At 42.9% G+C, this 26,459-nt stretch overlaps 1 protein-coding gene across 2 annotated transcripts in view; it reads left to right on the forward strand.

The window, feature by feature from the left end:
- GALNT2 (polypeptide N-acetylgalactosaminyltransferase 2) overlaps nt 1-26,459 on the forward strand; it is a 219,112-nt gene that overhangs the window by 49,249 nt on the left and 143,404 nt on the right. The gene's annotated exons all lie outside the window — the stretch shown is intronic.

Raw genomic sequence — 26,459 nt, forward strand, 5'->3', positions numbered from 1 at the left:
GGCGTGTGCCTGTTGAGCTGCTGGTGGCCTGTGATGAGATGTGGAGTTTGTAATTGGTCCATGGACCACACCCCGAGAAGCGCTGTCTTAGCACAGTGTGGGGGGAGGCTTCCCAGTGCTGTGAGAAGTTATCAGAAGTGTTTTCATACATGAACCAACAATGTTCTCACCTTGGCAATTCCATGCCCCTTCCCCCCTTTGTTTTTTTGCTTCTGCCTCAATCTGTGTTTCATTCCCTGGGCCTTGCCTTCCTCTTGTTGATCAGTTTTTTGATTGGTTGTGTCTTTGGTAGGGAAAACTCTAGCACTGTTCCTGCATACTCGAGGTGGGGATTGAAGTAGAGAGACTTAGGTAAATTGCATTTTGCAAGGCTTTGGTTTATTTTTTATTTTTTATTTTTTATTCAGTTTTATTGAGATATATTCACATACCATACAGTCATCCACAGTGTACAGTCTGTTCACATTACTATCATATAGTTGTGCTTTCATCACCACAATTTTTGAACCTTTTCATTACTCCAAAAAAAATTGAAAATAAGAATAAAAATAAAAGTGAAAAAGAACACCCAAAACATCCCATCCCTACTGTTCCTCCATTATTATTCATTTAATTTTTGTTCCCATTTTTCTCCTCATCTGTCCATACACTGGGTAAAGGGAGTGTGAGCTACAGGGTTTTCACAATCACACAATGTAAGCTCCATAGTTATATAATCTTCTTCAAGAATCAAGGCTACTGGGTTGCAGATCAGCAGTTTCAGGTATTTCCTTCTAGCTATTCCAAGACACTAAAAACTGAAAAAGGGAATCTATATAACGCATAAGAGTAACCTCCAGAATGACCTCTTGACTCCATTTGAAATCTCTCAGTCACTGAGACTTTATTTTGTTTCATTTCTCTCCCCACTTTAGGTCCAAGAAGGCTTTCTCAATCCCTCGATGCTGGGTCTAGGCTCATCCCTGGGAGTCATGTCCCACATTGCCAGGGAGATTTACACCCCTGGGAGTCATGTCCTATAAAGGGGGGAGGGCAGTGAGTTTACCTGCTGAGTTGGCTTAGAGAGAGGCCACATCTGAGCAACAAAAGAGGTTCTGTGTGTGTGTGTGTGTGTGTGTGTGTGTGTGTGTGTGTGACTATTAGGCACAATTATAAATAGGCTTAAAGGCTTTGTTTTTGTTAAGGCAGAACAGTGGAATCTGCCTTTAGTTCTGGGTGGGTATCCTCCTTCAGACTGACCCTCTTGAAGATGAATGGGCATCATGTTTTGAATCAGGTAGTGCTATATTTGGGTGTGTGTGTACGTGTGTGTGTGTGCTGAGAAGGGGGTTTGTCTGTGTTTTCCTTGGGGGAGTGTTATATTGGGGAGAGATTTGTTGACGTTGTTATGAATAATAATAGCTGACGTTCCCAGGCACTGTGCTGAACACTTCACAGGTCCGTGAATTTAATCCTCCCAGCAGCCCTGGGAGGATAAGTACTCTTCTAACTTCCGTCTGTATTAGATCTTGGAAAGAGGGTATTGAGAGGACAAGTAACTTGCTCAAGGTCACACATCTAGAAGGAGGAAGGGGGGACCCAGAATTTAAACCCAGGTCTTTCTGCCTCCAAATGTTTGCCCTTAACTGCTGGGCTCTACTGCCTCTTATAAACAGCTTAGTTGCCAGGAATTGGTTTTCTCGTAAACTCTTGCCCCACAAGCACGGGTAGACAATTGGTGCTTCTCTTGGGTACATTTGGTTAATGAAGCATTGATGAATCAACAAATCCACAGTTAATTGGAAGGAGAGTGGCATAGTTTTCCCTTGAAACCATTAGGTTGAGGTTTAAAGAATGTAAACCCCAAGCTCAGAGTTCTGAACTTCAGTGACCACTCCATTGTTCTACCTCTTCCCCTCCTACCTGGTCTCTCGCAGAAACAGAAATTTACAAACCACTCCGCCTCTCCAAATCATAGGATGTCCATGTACTAGTCAGGGTTCTCCAGAGAAACAAAACCAACAGGAGATTTATTATAATGAATTGGCTCATGCAACCATGGGGACTGGCAAGTCTGAACCCTGTAGGGCAGATGGCAAACTGGAAACCCCGATAAAGGTGATGCTGAAGTCCTTAGTCCAAATTCCCCAGAGGAAGCTCGCTGACTGAAAATTCCAATAATACCCAATGCAGAAGTTAAAATCTGAATACCTCTTCTGACCTCTGAAATCCTCAGTTCTGGCTTTTAAGATCTCCAGTTGACTGGATGGTGAAACTCCCCACAATGCTTAAGGGCAGTCTCTTTTGTTGATTGTAGTTGCAGTCGACTGAGTATAGATGCATATCCCATCTCAAAGTACACTCATAGCAACAAGCAGGCCAGTATTTGACCAAACAGCTGGATGCTGTAACCTAGCCAAGTTGGCACATGAAATTAACCATTACTGTCTGGAAGCAGATATTCTGGAAAAATGTGTTGGTATTTGTACTTGCTCTTTTATCTTATGTTTCTTAGTTGTACCTTTTTAACACAATTTTTTTTCTCCCAGTGAAACCCAGCAAAATCGGTAACCACAGCTGATCAGTTAGTTTGGAGGGATGTTAAAACTTGGTCGCATCTGTGTGGTTTTTCTTCAGATAACTTTAAAGGTCTCAGCTATTATTAACATTGAATTTATTATCTATATTTAGGATAAACGCACTAAAGATGATTTTGGAATGAGGTGTAAGTCTGTGGCATACATACGTGTGTGTGTATATTTATATGCACGTGTAATGCTATATTTCTCCCTGCACACATTTCTGTGGAAATGCCCATGTAATAACTAAAGGCTCTGTGCAGGGTTGTAGTTCGTGTTGATTAGCTATTGAAGTTACCAGTGTCACTCCATTAATAATGATTTATTTTGGGTTACACTGAGTTGGGGATGTGCAACAGTATAGAGTTGCAAAACTGAATTTAATAGACTCATCAGAATGTTTGCATTCAGTTAAGTGGTGCTCTTCAAAGGTTGTGTTTTGGGAAGAGGCTACACTTACTTAAGTGATGCAGTCACTGTTCGAAACATTCTCGGAGCTCTGCTTTTGGCCTTGTCTTCACAGCTAGTTTATGAGCCATATGAGAAAATTGCACTTGCTGATTGGTACTCACTATGAGTTTCTGACCAACAGTGAAAACCACTAAGCTTGATCCACATGCCTTCTTCATGACTCTTGGCTTTGAGTGACTTTTAGCCGTTTTCCAAAAAATAAATCTGCCCTTAGAGGATGAAAATTATGGTGGTGGTTCTGAGGTCAATCCAGTAGGGGATTTGCAGAAATATTTTGAGTGCTGTCACCATAGTGGGCATACCATGGGCCTCCCAAGGGGATTATAAGGAAGGGCAGCACACATTCATGTATATGAGTTTCAGGGTCTGAAAATAGTTGACTTGTGCCAAGCCACTCATAAGTGTGCTGCCCTCACGGTTAAGTTCAGACTCCTGAGCCTTTAGGGCCTTTTGAGGGCTGGCCCCATCATCTCTTTTCAGTCTTGCCTTTCACTTTGTACCCATTTGGTATTGTCTTACCTGAGCACCATACCTTCCTATTGAAATAGAGCTTTACTTCATTTTTGGAGGTCTTTTTCATTTCTGGTTTTCTGGTATTATGGAAAGAAAAAATATATTTATTATTTTCAAGTTAGCAGATGTACTTATGTCCTTTTCCTGTATTATGGGTAATATAATCTCTGTTTTAATGGCCTTCTTTTGTCTGCTTTAGCCCCATGATCGTAGCTTTGTTAGTTTTCAGCATCTGCAGTTTTGAACCTGACTTGCACGCTTAGCGGACGTGACATAGAAACAGACCCCAAAGCCATACCATGCAGACACTTCAGAAATGCAAAAACTATGTTAATGGCTTCTTAGTCATTCTGTTCGCTTGCTGAACTTTCAAGGCCCCAAAGCGTGCAGACAGTGACATGTAGACAAGCTAAAGCTGTGATTCCCTGTCCTTTGGAGTTCAAGTGGCACTTAAACCAATTGCATGCCACGCTCAAATTTAAAAAGATGAAAAGGTGGTTTGTCAAATCTGTGCAATGTCAAAAATACTACCCAGCGTAGATTTAAATGTACTTAACTTAAGAGTAACAACTGATAAGTACTTATTGGAGTTAATTTTATTACTTCCTCCTCTTTAATTTGTTGCAACCATGGAGTGGGAAAGACACCAACTCTTAAGAATGTAGTGTGTCAGTTTGTTGCTAAACATTGTTGAAAGAGCTGTCCTTCAACCAAGAGACCCCATCCGACTCAAGCTGTGGTCATACGGATCTTGTGACAAGCTGGCACAGCCCATTGTCACCAGTGGCATGTTTAATGTTATTAAAAAGCAAAGAAAACATAATTAAGAGTTCTCCCAAAATCTGCCCATGGCATGACCAATTTTTTTGGTTGCACTGAGTCTAGAAATAGCTGTGGTGTAGCATAATGGGAGTTAATTACAGGGCACCGAGCACTTAATGGAGAGAGAGTTGGCAGTTTTCATTAGGAGATATTTGGAGTGAATGTACTGTATGCTCTCAGTGTGCCTGAATTCCTTCAGATCCTTGGAAAAAATGAAGTCTGGGATCTTGGAACCTCCTACTACTTTTGGCCTGAATCTTTCCCATGAAGTCAGCAACCAAAAGCCACAGGGCTGCTCCACCCGAGTTTCCCACATGATGGGTCTCTTAGTCTCCTAGCCCTGCGGTAACAAAGCCCCACAAACTGGGTGGCATGAAACAACAGGAGTTCATGGTCTTACCGTACTGGAGGCCAGAGGTCCAAAATCAAGGTGATGACAGGGCCGTGCTTCTTCTGAAAGCTGTAGGGAGAATCCTTCCGTGCCTCTTCCTGGCTTCTGGTGGTTGTCGGCCATCCTTGGTGTTCCTTGGCTTGCAGCTGCCACACTTCAGTCTCTGCTCCGTCATCACATGTCTTCTTCACTGTGTATCTGTATCTCTTCTCCCCTTCTTATAAATTACATTGGATTAAGGGTTACCCTACTGTAGTGTGGATGCAGCTTAACTAATTCCATCTGCAATGACCATGTTTCCAAGTAAGGTCACATTCTGAAGTACTGGGGGTTGCATCTCAACATAACTTTTTTGGGGGACACAATTCACCCCGTAATAGCAGGTTAGGGTTGAGTTGACCTGGGAATAAAGGTTTTCCTTCAGAGAACCCTGTTGTGTGGTCATTAAACCCACCATTGTAGTCTCTGGTTACTGTGCTCTACTCAACTCTGGAAGATGACACCATTTCTTCTGCACCACCAGGTGTTTTTATGAGCATTGGTCTCTACCAAATAAATCACAAGCCTAACAACCTTCAGATTTTGCTTTCTGTTGGAGTTGGAAAGATTCAACTGTAATGTGTAACCTGATCTTTTCTAAGCCCTTTGTCTCTATTCTTGCTAAATTTTGACAGCTTCCGAAGTTTGGTTATACATTGCTTTGAAGATCTCTATGTCAATACCAGATTGGAGCATTCATAAATGAAGATGCAGTAACCCATTGTACAGTTACAATGTGGGATCTCTTCCAAGCAAACTCAGTGAGTTAGGGCTAAGGAAGTTGTATAGGCCAGAGAGGGGGTTGGTAGCGAAAGAAAGAACAGCTGGTAAATAATCCCTATGTTTTTCAAATTCTGCAATTTGCTAATCACCCCTCCCTGAGGAATGTCACGCCAAGCCTAGATTGGAGTTTGATAGCACATGTGTTTTAAATTAAAGGCTAAGTGTATGATGAGAAATGAAAGGTTTGCTGTGTTAGGATTGTGAGCCTTTCAGTTAAGAATGTCTTAAATTTTGTATCTTGTAATATCGCACCTATGGGAAATGTCAATAACATTGACAGATTCCAAAGTTGTACAGAGGGGTAGCGGGCATTTTTCATCAGAAGCCATAGATTTGGTGGGCAAGAGAGTTGTGCATTTTAGAAGGAGGTTTGATAACTGCCTTCAGGCATTGAGAAAATATATTGGGGTGTGAAGGATAAGAGGCAACTTTGTATTAGACATCCAAACTCTGAGAGCTCTTCCAGCAGTGATATTCTACTATTCTATTTAGGAAAAAAAGTTTGAGCTCTTTTTAAAACCTCTTGTACTGTTTCATATCATCATTTCTGTAGAGTTGATACACGTGCCCTCCCTTTCTAAAAAGGATTTGAGGCAGAGTTTTTATTTCTCCCTCTGTCTGTTTCCCTCCCTCTATTTCATGTTTCAGTGACAAAATCTGTCCCTCAATGGTTAGGATGGTAGCTGCCCTCAGGAGTTTGTGGTCTGGGTGGAGGCAAGCATGTGAATAGATAATGAGTATACTATGGGGTGGTAAGGCAGGGGTGAGGAAAGCTGGGAGCCCCAGGGGAAAAAGGGATCTAGGGGAAGTACACCTAACTGACCTATCAGGGAGGGAGTATGCAGAGAAGGTTTGGAAAATGGACCCTCAGCCTTGAGCCACACCTAAAGGGTGAGGTCTTAGTCTGCTGCTGGCTATGGCAAATACCACGCAATGGGCTGGATAACACAAATAAAAGAAATTGATTGGCTCCTGGTTTTCAGTGGCTGGAAGGCTTGCTTCCTCCCTGGGTCAGTAGCATTCTGGCTAGCTGGCAATCCTTGGGTTCTTTGACTTTCCCATCACATGGTTCCTGCTGACTTCTGGCTTGTGGCTGTAAGGCCTCCGGTAATAGGATTAAGACCCATCCACTTTCAGTTGGCCTCACCTCAACTAAAAATAACATCTTCAAAGGGTCCTATTTATAATGGGTTTACACCACAGGCATGGATTACTATGAAAAACGTGCTTTTCTGGGGTACTTAACCTGCCACAGATGACTGGGAGTTAGCTAGAGGAGAGCATGTGTTTGCTGATAGAGTGGGGAAGTTCAGAATGGCCCAGGCTTGTGGGGCAGCCCGAGCAGAGACACGGAGATGGGGAGCTTCGAGGCGTGTGGATGCCTGGGGAGGGGTGGGCCACTGTCAGGGCATAGAGCAACCCGTGCGGGCCTAGGCAGAGGCCAGCTTGCTGAGGGTTGAGCTTTGGGAGTTGAGGAGAGGGGAACTAGGGATGAGTTCAGTAGAGGGGTTTGGTTAGCTGGGCACTTTGGTTAGTGCACAGCAGACTTGTGTGGAAGATGGATTTGAATGGGTCAAGCAGGGAAGACCAGGTAAGTGTACTGGTCTTATAAGTGCACTGTGTTAGTTAGGGTTCTCTAGGGAAACAGTGAGAGATATCTATGAATATAAGATTTATAAAAGTGTCTCACACAACTGTGGGGCTGCATGAGTCCAAATTCCATAGGGCAGGCAGCAAACTGGCAACTCCAATGAAGATGTTCTGATGAACTGCTCAGGAAATGCTTCGCTGGTCAGCCGAAGAAGTGAAGTTCCTCTGTCTGTCTCCTTAAAAGTCTTCAACTGATTGGATTAAATCCTACTGACTGCATTCTCTTGTGGAAGACATGCCCTTCCTTGATATAATCAGTCACAGCTGCAGCCAATTGACTGATGATTTAATAAACCAGCCTGTTGGTTTATTAACCAGCCACAAACATCCTCGCAGCAACAGTTAGGCCAGTGTTTGCTTGATCAGACAGCTGGGTACCCTCACCTGGCCAAGTTGACACATGAACCCAACCATCACATGCACTTATAAGGGAAGTTGCATTTTAGAGACTAATGGATGTTGATACTTGGAGAGAATTAGGGGTGCAGGAGGAGAGGATCCCTTCTCCATCCCACCCACAATGGGTAGAAATATGTCAGCGCCACTGGGCCAGAAAAGCAGGAACGAGAAAGGCATCTTGGAGTACAACGCTGCAGGGTAATCGACAAAAAGTCTCCTCTCTGAGTTTATAAATGCCGTGGGCTGTCACCTTATAGGTTTATATCGCCACTGTGGTACACTCTCCTGGGACATCTAAGGAGTGACTCCATCTAGCACGTGGTTAATAGTGTCCAGGTCTCTAGGGTTTAGACAGCTGTTTCCGTACGTGTTGTCAGTGAGGAGACAGGGATTTACATGGCTGACTTTTGTTTCCAGACCTAAGCTATTTCTACAAAATCACAATATAATTACTCACTCTGTGGGCTTAGTATTCCTGATGGTAGGTTAATGGGGGTGAGAGGGGGCATCTCCCCCCCACCCCCTTTTTTTGTATGGAGGTTAATACTGTTTTGCACTAGAGCCTGAGAAAGATCCATAAAACAAATGCTCACTGCTCCTTGGTGCTGTGTTGCAGGGTGGCACGTTGATTGCATTCTCACTTTATTTGGAAAGAGGGGCTTATGTAGGGGTCAGAGGCTCCTCAATAAATCCTGCAAGTTCTGCGATGGTGGCATTGTATGGTAGACAGACCCTTCATTGTTCCCCTCTGTGGTTGTCCTGTTTGCCTGCTTTGGAAGACTTTCTTAATCAAGAATGTAAAATTCATTATGAAAAATTCCTTTTTTTTTTTGAAAGCATTGACTATTTTTGAGCACCTTGCTGGGTACCTTAATATCCCTCAGTGATATGCTCATGTTGTAAATTCATCAATAATGCTTTTCTTCTACCCCGTGCATGCTCCTGGGTGTGAGAACCCTGTGAAGGTGTGAATTATTACACTATAACTCATTCCTTGTTACTTAAGCAGTGCTTACATGGCATGCAATATAGAGGATCTTTATAGGCTAAGAGAGGCGAAGACTAAATCTCTTCATGATCCCCCCCCCCCTCCCCAAAGCAAAGCCTCTGTTGCCTTTGGTACCCTCCGAGCAATCATTAAACCCCAGCAGCCTTTGTGATCTACAGGTTGGGATAGAAGAACAAACACAATGGCAGTGCTTGCCTCAAATGTGATTTTTCTTTTCCTTCTCTAGAGTTTCTGATCTCAAGTTTGGTGATCACAGGAGCAACCGAGTTCTTTTCTGAGTGCCTGTGCTTGCTGGTTTCCATGTCTGGGTTGTACGGGGACACGCCTGCCCCTGAAAGGCTGTTAGCTGGTCTCGATTGTGGCATGTGAAGCGGTGCCCTCCCAGCCTGTGTGAGGCCCATCTGGTGTAAATTATCACTGCTACTTTCCTATATAGGCCCCTTGCTATAGATGCTCTCACACCCCCCACTCACCATATGCAGATAATTCTAAATGCATTTGCACTTGAGAATGTGTAAATGGGGTTATAGAGGAAAACACTCACATTTCTGCAGAACCTCTGGTTGCAGAGGTATTTAAAGGGGCAGGAAACCCCTCTAGTACTGTTGATTTTAGTGGTTCTCGACTCCTCTTCCTTGGTGTTCTCATCCAGTTGGGCCTGGAGCCCAGCTATCTATGTTACCATTTATTAAATAAAGATCCCCAGTTGACTTTTTTTTTTTAATGGGTTACAGTTCCACAGTTTCAGTTATTTCCTTATTGTGAATTATAACATATATACAAAAAGGTAATATCTTTCAAAGTATGAGTTAACAAGTAGCTATATAGGAAATTTCCAAAAATGTTGAGTTACAGTACCATAGTTTCAGTTATTTTATTATTGTGAAATATTACATAGATACAAAAAGGTGATAACTTTCAAATTACTATTTAACAAGTAGCTATAGAACAAATTTCAAAGGATGCTACGGGTTATAGTTCCACCATTTCAGTTCTTTCCTTCCAGCTATTCTAATACCGTGGCCACTAAGAAGAAAATTACATAGAGATTCAGTATTCCTAATCCTTTGTTAAATTCCATCTTGTCTGTTGCTACCTCTTCCTGTAGTTTAATCACTTTCCCAATCATCAGGGATGTCCAGGCAGTGACAACCCAGTTGACTCTTGTATATTAGGGCTGGGATCACTGGTTTCTAGGTTTAGCTCCAGAGAATAGCCACTTCTTGGTTAGGGAGGTGAAGGACAAAGAAAAGCCTGAACAACCTTAAAGTAGAGAAGGATATTTGACACAAGACATTTATGTGAGACTTTCCTCTTCTCTAGTGTTTCTCTTCTGAAGGATCAGACTAGCCTGAGCTTTGGTGGTAAAGCATTTTTCTTCTGGGTCCTTACCTTGTCTAGTCTCCTCTTCTCCTGGAATCCCTGTTTCCTCTGCTGGGATACTCTTCCCATGCACGCGAAGGGATCCAGCTCGCTGCCTCCATCTTCCCAAAGCTGGGATAGGGGCCCCTAAACTCCATCTCAAAGCTCCCTGCACTTTCCCTTCTTATGCCTTACCCTTTCTCGGAGCAGCTCAGTTTGACTCTCTGGGTATATGAGAGTCAGTGGAGTGGACTTTGCAGATTGCCAATACTTCCACAAGACGTTTCTTCCTAAATAACCAGTGAAACCTGTTAAGTACACACGACACTTGTACTCAGTAGCCACATGCTGCTGTTAGCAGTGCATAAGTAATTCAGTATATTTTGGGCACTCTTATAATTTTTTGATGAGTTTGCTGTTCGCTTGTAGTCTGTTTCTAATCTGGCTCATTAGGAATTAGCAAACTTGTCTCTTGCTCAAAATAGATATGTTGCTGGGATTTAAAGCCAAATTCTGACTGCAGATAGGCTGTGAATTTTTCTATTTCTTAGTACTTTTCCTTTCCTCTCATCTCTTCATTTGCTATTGGGGAAGAAAACCCACAAATCTAAACTTCTCAAGAGTGTGCTGTGCACCTGAGAGTGTTCTGGGTAGCTAGATGTCCCGTCATGGAAAAGGTTGCTGAATTCCATTAGTCACTTCAGATCAGAGGATCAGATTTGACAGGGACCTCAGATGTTCCTTAGCCCAACTTCTAGGCTGGACAAAGCAGGCACTCCTCTGCAGCAGCCCTGAGGGGCAGGGATCACCCCCTTTCTGGAATTCTCTGAGAAGGAAGGATTGCATCCTCAGAGGGTACTCTAGGCCATTTTGGAAAGAGCTATATGGCTTTATTTTTCTTATTTGTAAAATAAGAGGGTAGAGTAGATGGCCCCTGAAGTTCTCTTTGCCTCTGAAGCTTCTAGTTAGCTGATAGCTGCCACTGTGGAACTTTCTGGTCCTAATACCTCTTGCTTATGAAAATCTCTCAAACATTTGAAAACCGCTCTTCATGCCCAAATCTTTCTTCTTTAAGCCAAACGTCTCTTACTTCTCCACATTATAAGGTTTTGAGAAATTCTTTCAACCATCCCACTTCACTGCCCCAGTTGCCTGAGCAATGGGTGCTTCTTAAATGGAGCTCACGTTCCTGTTGTCTGTGCTCTGGCGGGTTCCCGTTGTCTGTGCTCTGGTGGGTCCTTTATAGTTAATGTCAGCCCAGAGTGTGGGATGACTATTGCTTTCCTTGTTAAGTAAATTAAGTGGCTTCGGAAAAGCACTTACCGCAGGGCCTGACCGTTAGAAAGCACTCAGTAATGCTGGTTTGCATTGACATGTAGTAAGGATTCTCTTTGCTCTGAGTCTGACTGTGAGGGGTCTGGGAACCTTGCGTTTATACCCCACTCTATTACCCACAATTGGATGAGGGTGCCTCAAGGAGGATCCATTGACACAGAAGTTTGGGGGTTTATTGGGGAGGTAGCAAGCATGATGGACCTTGATGGGGTTCCCTATTGTGCAGGAGTGGATGGACAGGCAGCTATTTGAGCTCCTTCCCAGCTGTGCCCCGCGGGGAGGCCCCTGCTGATCGTGTGTCTGGAATTACAGGCTTGGAAGTCTCAGTGACAGCTCCACCTGTGTTGAAAGTTGAACTTGACTGTTGATGGCAGCAGGTCAGTTCAAGAGGAAAGCTGGGGGAGGGAAAAGAGGGGAGACTTGGAGGACAGAGAGGGTATTGGGAGGAAGACAATTTCTGGGAGGATTAAGGATGAAACAGCAGAGGGGCTGGCTTCACTTTCCCTTCCATACCTTAGTGCTCTCTGTTCCTCAAGGGAGTGGAGTGGTGGGAGATGAGTCCTTTTGGAATAAGAAGGACGGTACTTTGTTGGTCCAGGCCTGGGGCCCAGGTGGTAACATCTCTCTTCTGATCTGGTTTCCACAGCTCCAGAAGGGACACAGATAGGGGAGATTGGGATCTCCAACCCAAGAATTGTAGACTCATCCAGACTTCCTAAGGAAAGGACTTGGTGGCCATCTGTCAAGCCCATATTGGGAAGCGCCGTGGTAGGGCAGGACTGCCTCACTGTAGACAACAGCTTCTTGAACCCTGGGAAACCCCATCGGATGCTCAGTCGTATGTTCTCTCCAGCTGGGTCCCTTGTGATTCCGGATGGGACTAGAGAGTTTTTCATGAGCCTTACACATGCCAGCCCGCTTGCCTCACTCCCTTCTCTGGTTTTGCTTCAGGGTTGGGGATTGTTGATAAATGTGAAATTGGGAGCAGTAAGAAAGGAGCTCTTGGAGAGGGGTGGTGATTTGAAAACAGTTTTGGAGCTCACTCGGGAAGAAAAAGTAGATGATAGCAATCCTTAAATGAAAAGGGTGAACTGTGCATTTCTTGAAGCAGGTGCAAGCCAGTGATGGAAAGAATAAACCAGCAATTAAAAAGGTTTTTGAGCATTTTGTTGCAAAATATAGGACTGCTGTATTAGAATATTTTCCCCATCTTTCGGAATACCTGTAGGAACATTTTACTATATGTGGCCTCAAAATAGTGTTTCTTTTTTTTTAATTGCATTTTTATGGAGATATATACACATAACATACAGTCATTCAAGGTGTACAATCAGTTGTTCATAATTATGCATTGATTACCACAATCAATCTTTGAACATTTTCATTACTCCAAAAAATGAAATAAAAATTAGAATAAAAAAGAGCATCCAAAACTTTCTGTTCCCCTCCTCCCCCATTGTTCATTTACTTTTTTTCACACTCATTCAATGTTTTTTTAAACTTTATCAAAAAATTAAAAAACAATGAAAAATAGCAACATTTCAAACAAAACCAAAACAAAGGAATAAGAAAAAACAAATAATCTAAAATAACTACGTTGCTTCCAACATGTTCCTACCCTACCCCAAGAAAATAAACAGACTATAACCCAACAAAGGAATGAGAAAAACAAATAGTCTGGAATAACTACATTTCTGTGCACTCGTTCCTACCGTATCCCCCAGAAATTAACAAACCATAGTCGTTCTTGAGCATTCCCAGAACATTAAATTTACCCTCCATAACTTATCTGTTCTTATTAGATTATTGTTCCGCCTTCACTATTTACTGTCTATCGCTAGGTCCCCTATGTTCTACAGTATAAACGAAATAGTGTTTCTTGAGCATGGGATGGAAGGGTATGAATCTTCTGTTGTTTTCCCCATCATTATAGAAGTGAGCATATTAAGTATAATAATATGGAAGAACATAAGGAAGCAAGAAGAAGTCACTCATAGTCCATATCATGGATTGGCTTTCTTTTCTTTTTTTCTTTTAATATAGTTGAGATAATAATGTACTACGGTTTTTCTTGAAAATGTCAGCATTACATCATCAGCATTTTTACATGTTCTGATTTTTTATAAACATTATATGGATATGTCCCATTCTATCTAGTTAATTCCCTGTTGGCCATTTAACTTGTGAATGAATATCTTTTTATGTAAACCTTTGATGCATTTTTCATTGTTTCCTTAGGATAAATTCCTAAGAGTGGAATTACAGGGTCTCGGAGAGTTTGAACATTTTTAAGGCTCTTGATAGATACTGTCACCTTGCTTTCCAGAATGGTTGTATGGTTTCCATTCAGACCTGAAGAATCTTTTGTACCTTTGCCACAGTAACTGTTGACATTTACAAATAAAACCTTTGCTCATTGCCTAGATGGCAGCTCATGTTTCCATTTTCATTTCTTTAATTCTGTTGAACTGAACAGTTTTCCGTATGCTTGATTTGATCTCATAGACTGTCTTTCTTATCACTTTGAATAAGCTGTTTAATAAATATCACAAATTACAACCCTTTGTATATTTCTGGCTTATATTTTCTCCAGCTTGCTTGTCCTCTCTCTCCCTCTCTCCCTCTCTCGTAAACAAGGGAGATAACTCTAGGTAGGTTCTCATTCTTTTCCTTTGTGGTTTCTTCCATCACTTTTTATTTTTTTTTTTAATTTTATTTTGAAATAAATTCAAACTTACAGGAACAGTTGCAAAAACAATACAAACCCCATACACAGAACTCCAGCATACCCTGACCCCCCTCCCCTGATACCCCAATCCACCAACTTTAACATCCTGTCACACCACCATTTCTTTCTTTCCCTCCCTCCCTATCATCCATCATCTATTGCTCTGTCTTCTAAACATATGAGAGCAAGCTGCACACATCCTTGAACAAACCATATAATTCACATATACATTTCCCATGAACAAGAAAATTCTTTTATGCAATCCCATTAAGCGCAGCTAAGAAGTTCAAGAAATTCAACATTGATACAAAGCTTACATTCTATATTTCCTTTTTTTTCTTTCTTTTGTCCCAGCTGTGTCCCTTTGAGCCTCCTCTCTTCCATCCTCAGATCCCATCCAGGATCATCCTTGGCATTTAATTGTCATTATCTATTTAGACTGTCTTTTGTTTTTTTTTTTTCAATTGTGGAAACATATATACAGCCTAAATCTTCCCATTCCAACCCCTCCCTAGCATTCCATTAGTGGGATTAATCACTTTTAGAATGTTGCAATGTGTCACCTTCCCAGCATCCATTACTAGAAATTTCCCTTCACCCCAAACAGAAACCCTACACTCATTTCTTAACTCCCCATTGCCCCTTCCCCCACTTCTCGTACCCCCTACTCTACTATTCACCTCTATGGTCATATTCTCTGATACTTTCTTTGTGTGCTGTGGGGCTTAAATTTAACTTCTGAAATCTATAACAATCCTGTTTTTCTTTGATACCAACTTAACTTCAATAGGACACGTAAACTATGTTCCTATACTCCTCCATTCCCCCACCTTTATGTAATCCTTGTCAAAAATTACATATTTTACATTGAGTCTAAAACCACTGATTTATCATTACAGTTTATGTATTTTAGATCCTGTAGGAAGTAAATAGTAGAGTTACAAATCAAAAATATGGTAGTATTGGTATTTATATTTGCCATGTGATCTTTACTGGAAATCTTTATTTCTTCATGTGGTTTCAGTCAATTGTTTAGTGAAACAATTTCAGCCTACTCAATTCCCTTTGGCATTTCTTATAGGACTGATCTAGTGGTGATGAAGTTCCTCAGCTTTTGATTATCCGGGAATATTTTCATCTCCCCCTCATTTTTACCCTCCAGTTGTGAATTTTCTAAGTCTCTGATGATTATTGACTTCTATTCGTATTCCATTGTGGTCAGAGAATGTGCTTTGAATAAATTCATTTTTTCTTTTTTAATTTGTTGAGGCTTGTTTTATGTCCCAGCATATGGTCTATTCTGGAGAAAGATCTGTGATCACTATATAAGAATGTGTGTCCTGGTGATTTGGGATGTAATGTTCTATAAATGTCTGTTAAATTTTTTTCTCTCTCTCTCTCTCCTTTCTTTGTTTCTCTGTTGGTAGGGCTCCCTTTGGTATCTGAAGCAGGGCAGGTCTTTTATTAGCAAAATCTCTCAGCATTTGTTTGTCTTTGAAAAATTTAAGCTCTGCCTCAGATTTGAAGGAGAGTTTTGCTGGATAAAGTATTCTTGGTTGGAAATTTTTCTCTCTCAGAATTTTAAATATGTCATGCCACTGCCTTCTCGCCTCCATGGTGGCTGCTGAGTAGTCACTACTTAGTTTTATGTTGTTTCCTTTGTATGTGGTGAATTGCTTTTCTCTTGTGCTTTCAGAACTTGCTCCTTTTCTTCAGTATTTGACAGTGTGATTAGACTATGTCTTGGAGTGGGTTTATTTGGATTTATTCTATTTGGAGTTCACTGGGCATTTATGCTTTGGTATTTTTATTGTGTAGAAGGTTGGGGAAGATTTCCCCAACAATTTCTTTGAATACTCTTTCTAGACCTTTACCCTTCTCTTCCCCTTCTGGGGCACCAATGAGTCTTAAATTTGAATGTTTTATTTTATCTATCATATCCCTGAGGTCCGTTTCAATTTTTTCAATTTTTTTCCCCATTCTTTCTTTTGTTCTTCCATTTTCCATTCTGTGGTCCTCAAGGAGGCTGAGTCATTGTTCTGCTTCCTCTAATCTTGTATTATGAATATCCAGAGTCTTTCTAATTTGGCCAACGGTTTCTTTTATTTCCATAAGATCTTCTATTTTTTAATTTACTCTTGCAATTTCTTCTTCATGCTCTTCTAAGGTCTCCTTTATGTCCTTTATATCCTGTGCCATGCTCTTCTTCATGTCCTTTATATCCTGTGCCATGCTCTCATTGTTTGTCCTTAGTTCTTTGATTAATTGTGCCAAGCACTGTCTCTTCTGATCTTTGATTTGGGTGTTTGGGTTTGGGTTCTCCATATTGTCTGGTTTTAGCAAATGCTTTAAGATTGTCTGTTGTTTTTGGCCTCTTGGCATTTGCTTTACTTGATAGGGTTCTTTCCAGATATTAAAAAAAACTGATCTCTAATTTGTCAGATTTACAGCTTGGTGGTGTACACTTCCTCTAACTAACCAGCAGATGGCATCCGCGAATCACCTATTCCCCTCAAGTCAGTTCTCCCCAACTTTGTCTTTGTGGTATGTAGGGATCTGATTCTTGTGGGGTTCAGTTGGTGCACTAAGTTTGGGTGTGTTGTTGGTGCTGTCCACCCAGAATGTGGGGTGTGTGTCTGGGTGGTTAAGGAGGCAGGGGACCTTTAATAATCAAACCTCCCAGGTGTTCCCAGAGATTTAAGGCTGTTGCAAGAGTCTAAGCCTTCATTTCAGTCTTGCCACAGATTGTCTCTGCCGCTGACCCACAAGTCCTTGGTATTGGCATAGGGCCCCTGGGATTTCTGAGCGGGTCCCCCTTCTCAGCCGTGCTCTTCCAGGACCTCTGCTGAGGGAAGGTTGGGCCATGTCACAAGTGCGTGCCAGCCCTCCATGGGTCGCCGGGCCATGCAGGGGCATTCCCAGCCTGCTGTAAAGATGGTTGAATGGGGTGTGTTAATTTCCCCCTTTTCGCACAGCTCCACCTTCCCAGCTCCCGGACAATTAGCTATGGGTACACACTAAAGGGCACTGTCCATGGCCGATATTGTGGTGTGTGCACAGTGCTACGGGAAACACTCCCTGTCACACTGGGTTTCTTGGCGTGGCTCTGGGCTGTGGGTCAGGCCCCGGGAAGGAGCATCGCCCGCCTGCCAGGGAGATGGCTGCAAGGGGCGTGATTTCTTTCTTGTTTTGGCTCCCCTCTGTCCTCCTGGCCCCAAGACAATCAGCAGCGGGCTATCCTCAACGCCAGACACCAGGAAGTTGGCACAGTCCCCTCCTGCCGTGTTTCACTGCGCGGTTCTCACCGTCATAACTGCAGCCACTCCCAGGGTTTTTTTTTTTTTTTTAAAGGAACTAGTCCGTCTCCAAGCGCCAACCCATGGTTTCCCCACACCTTAGCGCAGCTGCCAGACTTTCAGCTGACTTACTCATTTCAGAATGCAGACTCCCGGTTTCACCAAATGCACAGTCCCTGTGGATTTAGCAGAACTTGTCTGGCTGGTGCATCGCTGGAACTGGAGTTCTGGGTCACTTTCTGGCTTTTATCTAGTATTTTTCATGGAGGTGTTTTTTTGCCCTGTCTCACGTAGCTGCCTTCTTAGGCTCTCTCTTTGTTCCATTACTTTTAAGCTTAGAAACACCTTTCTCATCTAGAAAGCCCATACATAATAGTTAATTATGTATTAGTCCAGAGTTTGGTTTGTTTACTTGATTTTGATATTTAACTCTTCATCCTTCTGAGTTTATTTTAAGAAGTGAAGATCTAAATTGATTTATTCCACCCCCACCCCCACCCCACCCCCCGCAGTGGCTAACCAGTTGTTCAGATTTCACAGCCATTTGCTGACTCTGTCCTCGTTTTCGTAGGAGCTATTTCTGTCCATCCCTCCTATATCCTTCCCTCCCTCTGGGCTGGTGTGAGGTGAAGGGGAAACCCTACTACTGGGCAGGAGTCCTGGGCCCAGTGCAGAGCCTTTGAGAACAATGATGCTCTGTATTGGAACCTCTTTTCCTTTAATAGTTTATGAGACATCTCATCATTTAATGTTTTGGCTTTTCTCTGAATACCTTGGAGAATGTATCTTTGTTTTCCTTGCTGTGTGTGAGTGGAAAGAGCTGGGCCTGGGAGAGGAACTGACGGTGTGAGTAGGTCAGGTTCCCTGGGTGAGTCCAAGTCCAATGGCATTTTACCTGAGTTGTCGGCACTTTTGTTCAAGGCCCTTGGACGTTGGGATCAGCTCAAGGAAAATCTGAAACCTGCTACTTGCAATTATTGGACCTAGGGCAAATGACTTTCTCATTTTAATTTAAGAAGTATGGGAATAAAAAAAACACCAAAAACTATTTGGTTTACCTATTATGAAGCTCAAATGAGATGAAAGTACTTGGGAGTGGTTTGAATCATCTGAAGTATTATATAATGTCAAAGCATTATTAACATATTAAACTGAATCTTACATGCTAAGGATTGTGAGATACATGATCATTTTGTTATCACTAAGAAAAAACTCATGCCAATTAGACTTGACAAAATGTCCTGCTATCATTCTAAACCTCATCCCCATTTCAGAGATGTTGAAACGGGAAATGCTAATGCATCTTAGACCTGATAAAATTGGGATCACTTATGGACCTGACTCTTATGATAAGGGTTAAGAAATGGAGATGATATCTTAGGCTCTGGCATGAATTTTGAGGTGCTTATACAAGAAATGCAGAGGAAGGCAATCACCGAAACCCATATTTTATTCTCTAATACAGAATCTTCATTTTGTACTGATTCCTGAGGCTCATTTTTCTTTCTATGAGTAATTTCCCTTTGTATTGCATGTCTCAGAGAAGAAACTGTTCCCCAGGTTTCTTCACCTAAATTCCATTGCTCTGACAGAGAAACTCTGGATTCAGCTGAAGTGCCTTCCACTTTCCTCTCTGTGAATGGTCAGGCACGAGCAGCGGAAGCCATCAGAATCTGCTTTCCGTTTGGCAGTGGCGCCGTGGTGCAGTAGAGGCTTGTAAAGATTTTAATGATGTGCATTCCTTCCTGCCCTCGGAGATGGGGGAGGCCAGAGGCCCTTTTGTTGCCTGGTCAGCTTGGCTTCGAATTTGAATTCTGTCTCTATGGCTTGTTGCTTGAGGGATCTGAGACAAGTAGCATCTTTCTGGTTCTCAGTTTTCATAACTGTAAAGTGAGGATAAGAAGATTTATTCTGGAGCCTTGTCAGGAGAATTAAATGAACTCGTAAAAGCCCTAGCAGTGTTTCTGAGCATCCACTAGGTACTCCATAAATACCACTTCCCTTATCGCCTCTCTTAAGAGTTGGATGGTGCTAGAACTGAGTGGAGAAAATTTAGCTTTTCACTCTTTTGATAGTGCACCAGCCAAGCAAAACAGAACCTGCGTGCGTACGCACACACATTTTTTGAAACACCTCAGATTTGGGGTTTGTGCCCCCAGATAAAGGGGTGGCCAGGGCAGAAGCCTTGACAGTCCCTGCTGTCATCTGCTGGAAAGATAGTCCTTAGAGGTGGCCAGTTCCCTCCCCAGCCCCTAACAGGTGCTTGGCCGGTAGGGAATTTGAGGGTCCCTTCAAACAGTCCTACGGGAAGTCAGGAGAGAAGACCTGAAAAGCAAACCAAACTGGCCAAAGTGGAATGAGATAAAAATTCAGATTGGAAGCGATCGAGAATGGGGCTTAAAAATCTGTAGGGTTTCTGTAACGAACAGTGAGAAAGTGACCCACGATCTTATCCAGCTTCTCAAGGTGGCTCTCGGCTGCCCTGGTTTCCCTCATGTTTCGTGGCCTGTGCCTCGCCCCTCTCCTCCACGACGTTCCCTCCATTTCCTTTTAGAGCCTATTTCCAGAGATTACTTTGGAGAGGCTCCTCCGAGCTCCTTCCTGCCCTAGGCTCTGCACCTGCCGTTCCCTCACTGGGAGTGCCTCTTCAACCCACCCCACCCCAACCCACCCCCACAGCCCTTCTCTCGGCCGGTTCCTTCTTATCCTTCCATGCCACCTGCCACCTGCTCAGGTAGCCTTCCCTGACTCCCCTGCCCAAGGTATACATTCTCAGAGCCTCCTGGACTTTTCCTGTGTGGCACTCTTCACAGTTGTAATTAATTTCTGACTGTAATTTTCTCCGGATAGCTTATGATCCCGTGTGCCTACTGCTGTGCTGGCGTATAGATGTGCTCACTGAACAGTTGCTGAATTGCACGTTTTTAAAGGCCATATTGGAAATACACCTGTTCAACCTGCCCAAGAGCCCCTTTAGCAGGTGTGTTTAACTGCCACCTGTTTACTAATGACACTGCCAAAGAGCTGCAGGAAAGAGTGTGGCCCTTACCTTGTTTACTGAGTAGTTGAATTGTCGTCTTTTTACATTTAACCTAGCTTCTCAAAATATGTTTAAGTTTATAAGGCCCTGTCCGTCTTGAGTTCTCTTCCTGTTGTGATTTCCTAAGCTTCCCCCACGACTCACCCAGACCCACAGTCTTTCCAGTCAGAATACATCCATTTGTAAAGAGGGAGGCACTTTCTTCAGATCACAAATGCCTGGGCTTCTGTTTTGAGGCACTGCTCTTTCTGGAGAACTCGGTGTTAGGGACTAACTCCAGGAATCATAGGGACTGTGTTCTGCTTTGATTCTATTAGAATCTTCAAAACACTGCTTGTTTGTAGCCTCACAGGAACTTGGAGAGAATTAAGTGGGAAGAGGTTGCTGGCATTGCCGTTTTGCAGGAAACTAAAATGTCATTTATCTGGCCCGAGGTCACTGAGCAAGAACGTACTGACTAACCTCCAGACTAAAGAACCTGCCATCTGCCAGACTTTCTTTTCCCTCAGCTCAGCCCCATTTTTCTTTGCTTCTTTCTCGTCAGCGTTTTTTCACTGCATGCACTAGGGACATGAGAAGAGAGAGACAGGAGGATTTGGGGTGAAAGCGTTTTTAAAATAGTCAGTGGGTCTTTTCTAAATTGAGACTGTTTTCCTTAAAAGAAAAGGTGGATCCTTCCCCACCAGGAGGGTTTTGCCTCCCTTTTCATTGGGAAGCAGTGCTCTCAGGCGTGTAGGCTCTTCCCAAGGTTTTCCTGCATGAAACCAAATGGTGTTGCTGAGTGGAGCACGAAGGGTTTCTAGGAGGGACATATGCTCCATGGAGAGGAATCCTGCTGTGGTCTGTGTCTTGCTCCATTGGCTCCATTGTTGAACTTCATGTAGGCTGAAGTCTGTGCTGCAGGGTGGAAAGCCTGCACGGAGGTAGCTGGCAGCGGCAAGGAGGATTGTGTAGTAGTGCCAAGTCCAAGTCCATTTCTTCCGTCACACTGGAAGGCAGGGAGGGTCTGTGCCAGAGGTGAATTCGGACATAAGTGGTGAGGGTGGGGAGCAGGTCTCCTGCCTCCATGCCTCCTTGGCACCCCTGCCTGAGAGGGTGCAGGTGACACCCAGCTGGGCAGCCGGTTGAGCAGTGAATGTGAATTAGTTATTCACAGAAGGGTCATTGCTCTTTACTTAAACTGTGCTGGTTCCCAGGGCCTCCTCCACAGCTGGAGCATCAGTATCCCAATTCAGTCTCTCTCTAGCATCTTACCACAGCCTTCTATGTTTGCCAGGCTTTCTAGATGTGTCCAACTCTGGATTACAACTAGGGTAACCATACACAGTGAAAAAAACGGAGATAAGACAGGACTTAGCTCAGGATCGATGCTGTGTATGGTTTGGCTTTTATTTCCTTTTGATTAATAAATTGAAACATACTCCTTTGACTTTATGCTGGAAATAAAGATTTCCTTCAAGTCTTTAAATAATGTTATTGCTCCCTGGCTTTTTAGTTTTGGTTTGCTTTCCAAGTACCTATGCCTCATTCTAATCCTTTACCCCTTTTTTCTCCTTGAATTTTGTTCAGTGATGGCTTAATAGGAAAAACACCTAGCTTGTCATTGCTTGCCTCTTTTCATAAATCCTGTGATTATAGCTCCTCATTCACTTTTTTCACCAGTTGTTGCCTGAGCCCCTGCTGTGGACAGCACCCAGCATCTGCTCTCAAGGAATTTATAGTCTGTGGAGACTGACAAGAAGCTTTTGGCTTTAGCTGCTCCTTCCCATTGATTGTTGACGATTGTAACTTTCCTCTCAGTGTTATATTAATCCCCATCTCTGAGCTTTTATAATTAACTGATGAAAGTTACAGGAAACACTGTGTGCATGGAAGGTTCTGACTGCTAAGTCTGAAGAATCTGGTTTCAGTGTTGAAACCCAAGTGCTTTCTCTTCTCCGCTTGTGTTCATTTTGATGAGAAGCTCATCCATCTGTTTGTCCACCACGGGATCTCTGAGCTGGTATGAGCCATGGAAAAGACTCCTTGGTGAAGAGAGCATATTGTAGCCTGGAGGTTTAGATCTTGGCCTCTGCCTCCAGCAGTGTCAACTTCCTCTCCTACCCTGTGAAAGGAGGAAAGCTTATTTCTGCATGTGGAGTGAGGGCCCTGGGGCTGGAGCAGATTCATTTATTAATCCACACACTGGATGGAGTGTAAGCAGGTGTGAAAAATCCATTAGCATCCAGGAAAACTGGGACAAACACATTTTAAATGAAAATAGAGTAAAAAGGACAATGTGAGCAGTAAGATTCCCTTTTTCTCACAGCTGAGGAAACTTGAGTGAGAGCATTTGCATTTTTGTTTGCTTTTGGTGTGGAGGGTCTGAGGTGTTTGGCATTGCTTATTTCTCTGCCTCTGAATTGTGAATAGATACAATATAGGATAACATTGTATGATTTCTCCCTCTCTCTGTAGAGTTAGACCCTGCTCTCTTCCTCAGCCTCTATGGGAAAAAAGAAAGAGAAAAAAGCCTTGGGCTCTTTGGTGGATTTACTTTGGTAGATTTTCACCTTTTGCTTAGAAGGGAATAATTGTTGGTGCTGCAGAATTGGTTTGCTGAACATCTTTTGACTGAGTGAAGGAGAGGTTCCTGTGAGCAGAACCTCTGCTCTCTGGGTCAGTAAGTTTATGGCAACTTAAGTAGTTGAGTTCTTGTTGAATTCTTTCCTTTCTTATTCCTGTTGAACTGGAAACTCCCTAAGCCTATCCATCAGCTCAGAGCTAGTACTTCTTTGGTTGACAACAGCTAGAGTTGTGAGAAAATGGCCACCAATGGAAAGAGGAGCATCACATTAAGGTTTCTGATTTTTGCTTTTTAAATAAAATTCTAGGGGAGAAAAAGAGAAGGAAAAACAACTAGCCAACCAGGAAGGCTAATACTTGGCCAATACATTGTTAGTGAGAAGGATAGTATGATATGACATCATTAAAGGAAATTCAGTCTCAGTCATATCTATGAAGATTAGTCAGATTTCTGGAGAATCCATTTCCCTTTTGGTCCTAATAAAAATAATCTACTTGGAATGAGGTTCTTGAGGCTCCATAAAGCCTTTACTTTGTTATTCAGGTTGTAGATTCACAGCATCACAGAATAGTGCTGGAAGGGACCGTAAAGACGGATTGATCTAGCCTTCTGTTAGAACGTTAGGCAGCCCATGTCCGGAGACACTGACTTACCCAGGGCCACTGTGTTTGTGCTGAAGCCGAATCCCACCCAATCTACTCACCCCTAAGGCGCCAACCCTCCCCACTGCTGTGTTTCTCTGATCTCCAGGCCTCCAACTGGGTTTTCATTGGTTTTCTACTTTTTAGGGAACTGCTAGATTTCTTCCAGAGAAGGAGGGCCTGTGTAGGGTGGGCTAACCTTCGGTGTTGGCAGTTCTGCTGAAGGTGGGGTCGAGGGGGTGGGGGGTGTTGAGAGGGAGAGCCAGAGTATAAAGCGGACTCGGATTTATTGGTGGGTGGTTTATTCCTGCTATCCCTAGGCTCCATATTCGGGACAGCCTAGAGTTATTTGAGCAAGGATCACTGTTGTGGGGTTTGTAAATAATAAGTAGTGTGGCCTGGAGGTTTAGCCGAGAATATGTGTTTGATTTCTGCCCACATCCCTGCTCAGTGCTGTCACTCTGAGCCAATCCCCTGCTTTTTCTCCCGCACCCTCTCTCTAAAGCAGTGCCCAGGTGGCTGTTATTCAGCCCACGTCCACCCAAGGGGATGGGAAACACAGTAGTTTGTGACTTCCTGTTTGAAGCCCGCCTGCCTGTTGCTAGAGGAATACAGAATTCTAACTGGGAATATTGTCAGTTGTGTTCATGGAAATTTGCCATTTCTTTGGCCTGAAATGAAAGACTTCCCGCGGTGGCTGCACCCCACACCCCACTTAAATATGTATGTATTCATGTATCTTACAAATATCTTGGTGATCGGTTTTTTTCGAGTTGGGTGTAATTTTTATTTTGCAAATGTATGATTGTTCATCATTTCCCCCTCCTGTGCCTAATTCTATCTGTGTCTGTGTCAGTGTCAGGATATCATTTTATGTACCTTTCTCCTCAACTCCCCTTTACCCTTTTCCTCAGGGAAAGGCTTATGTGCAACTCAGTGGTAAATGAATTGTCTAAATCACTTAGTGTAACACAAAATAAGGCGACTCCCGGTAGTATATTCTTGTATACAACCCAGTTATACAGTACTTAAATTTATTCAGAGGACCTCCTTTCAAATTACCAAGTGAAGGCATTAAACAGGGCAGAAAAAATAGGACTTCCGCTTTCTTGTGTTCTTTGTGGTTCTAAAAGAGCTATACTCTTATTTCTCTGGTTATATTTTATCATTGAAAAATTCTGGCATTCCTTGCAAATGTGTATATTTTGGAACAAACCACAAACTAGATAAGAATATATAGATACGTAGATAGAGATTCTTACAAACATCTTGGGTGATCTGTTTTTTTTTTCCAAGTGGGGTATGATAACGTGAATTAGGTCGCCCTGCGGTAGGAGAGGAGGGGCTGATTTATTTTGGGAATGTTAGCCACATTTGTTGACACTGTGTCCCGGAGTCCTAAAATATTACAGCTGGAAGAAGAGAGAGAATTGAGTAGCACCAACCATGGGTGCAGACAGTTCAGCACCAGGTCCTGGCTGTGCCCCTTACTTTGTTCTTTGATCTTGGGTTGCTGAAAGGCTTCAATGAGTTAATACATGTAAAGGGCCCAGGACATAGTAATTGCTCAATAAACCTTGCTACAATTCATAGCAAACCTTTTAGGTTTGCAAACAGGAAGCTGAGGTCCAGTGAGTCTGACTAAGAACCCAGCACTCCCTCCTTTTCCTCCACATCTCATCTTATATGTCTATAAGATTTGATAGACATGTATATCTAATGAATGTCTATATAACTAGAAAGAACCATGAGTCACCACGGGGCCATATCTAAACAGCATAATGGAATATGCCTTCTCTTTTTGATATTTTCCATTGTGGTAACATTTCAGAGGATTTTTAAAGATTTTTTTGTTTTTCTGTAAATTGATTATTTTTGAACTTGAAAAATTGTTATACTTAACATTTATGTTAATCAATACTGAAAAGCCATTACATTGCTTAACTAGTGACAAAACTGTGTTTTGGGATGAGGAATCTGTGTGGGATGGGGGTGAGAAAGAAAAAACGGTGGAGGAGGAAGTAGTATCTATAAGTGAAGGAAAATCAGGCAGTAGCAGTGGAAAGTTTGGGGCAGGAGAACTTTCCTTGACTATCTGTCTTTATGAGGAAGTGTCCGGTTGGGGTAATCTCTCCCAGGTCAATTCTTGTATTCTTTTGCATTTACAGTCACAAAGTGTCTTTGAAAACTCTGGGTTTTTCTTAAGGTGGCGCTCATCCAAGTGGTGTTTGGCAAGGGGAAACCATCTAGGTTCCATGGAGAGTCTGGATTCTGTACCTGGAAAGCCCAGGTTTAAATTCCAGCTCGACCGTTTGATCAGCTCTTGACCTTGGGCAAGTAACTTACCCTCTTTGTGCCTCTGTTTCTTCCTAGGACTGCTCTGAGGATGATCTGAGTTAATGTGTTTAATGCACAGTGCCTGGCTCATAGTGGCATCATTTCAGTGGTTGTTACGTTGTGGTGTGTCTGGGATTCTAAATTTAACTGTTTTATAACATTTCCTTGCCAACAGCTGCTATTCAAAGCAGCATCCTGCAAGCAGGGACCAGCCTCTGGTCCTAGCTCAGTGGCAGTAGGCTGGAGAGCTGCCTATGTACAAGCAGCTGGCAGGGAGACTCGTGCCTGCTTAGGTTGGCTTCTGGTACTCTTAAAGCTGAAATCCAGAGGCAGAACCCCTGTAGTCATTTCTTAGCAGTGGACTCTGGGGATCAGGCCCCTGACACTCTGTCGGCCCCTGACACTAATGAACATCACAATCTGGAGCAGAGTTCCTGCTCTCTGGCTTTCAGTTTCTGCATCTGAAAAATTGGTACTAGACAATCTGACAGGTTCTCTGTTAATTTTTGGTAAGAGATA

Source organism: Choloepus didactylus, chromosome 2, assembly GCF_015220235.1.
Source record: "Choloepus didactylus isolate mChoDid1 chromosome 2, mChoDid1.pri, whole genome shotgun sequence".
NCBI classification, from domain to species: Eukaryota; Metazoa; Chordata; class Mammalia; order Pilosa; family Megalonychidae; genus Choloepus; species Choloepus didactylus.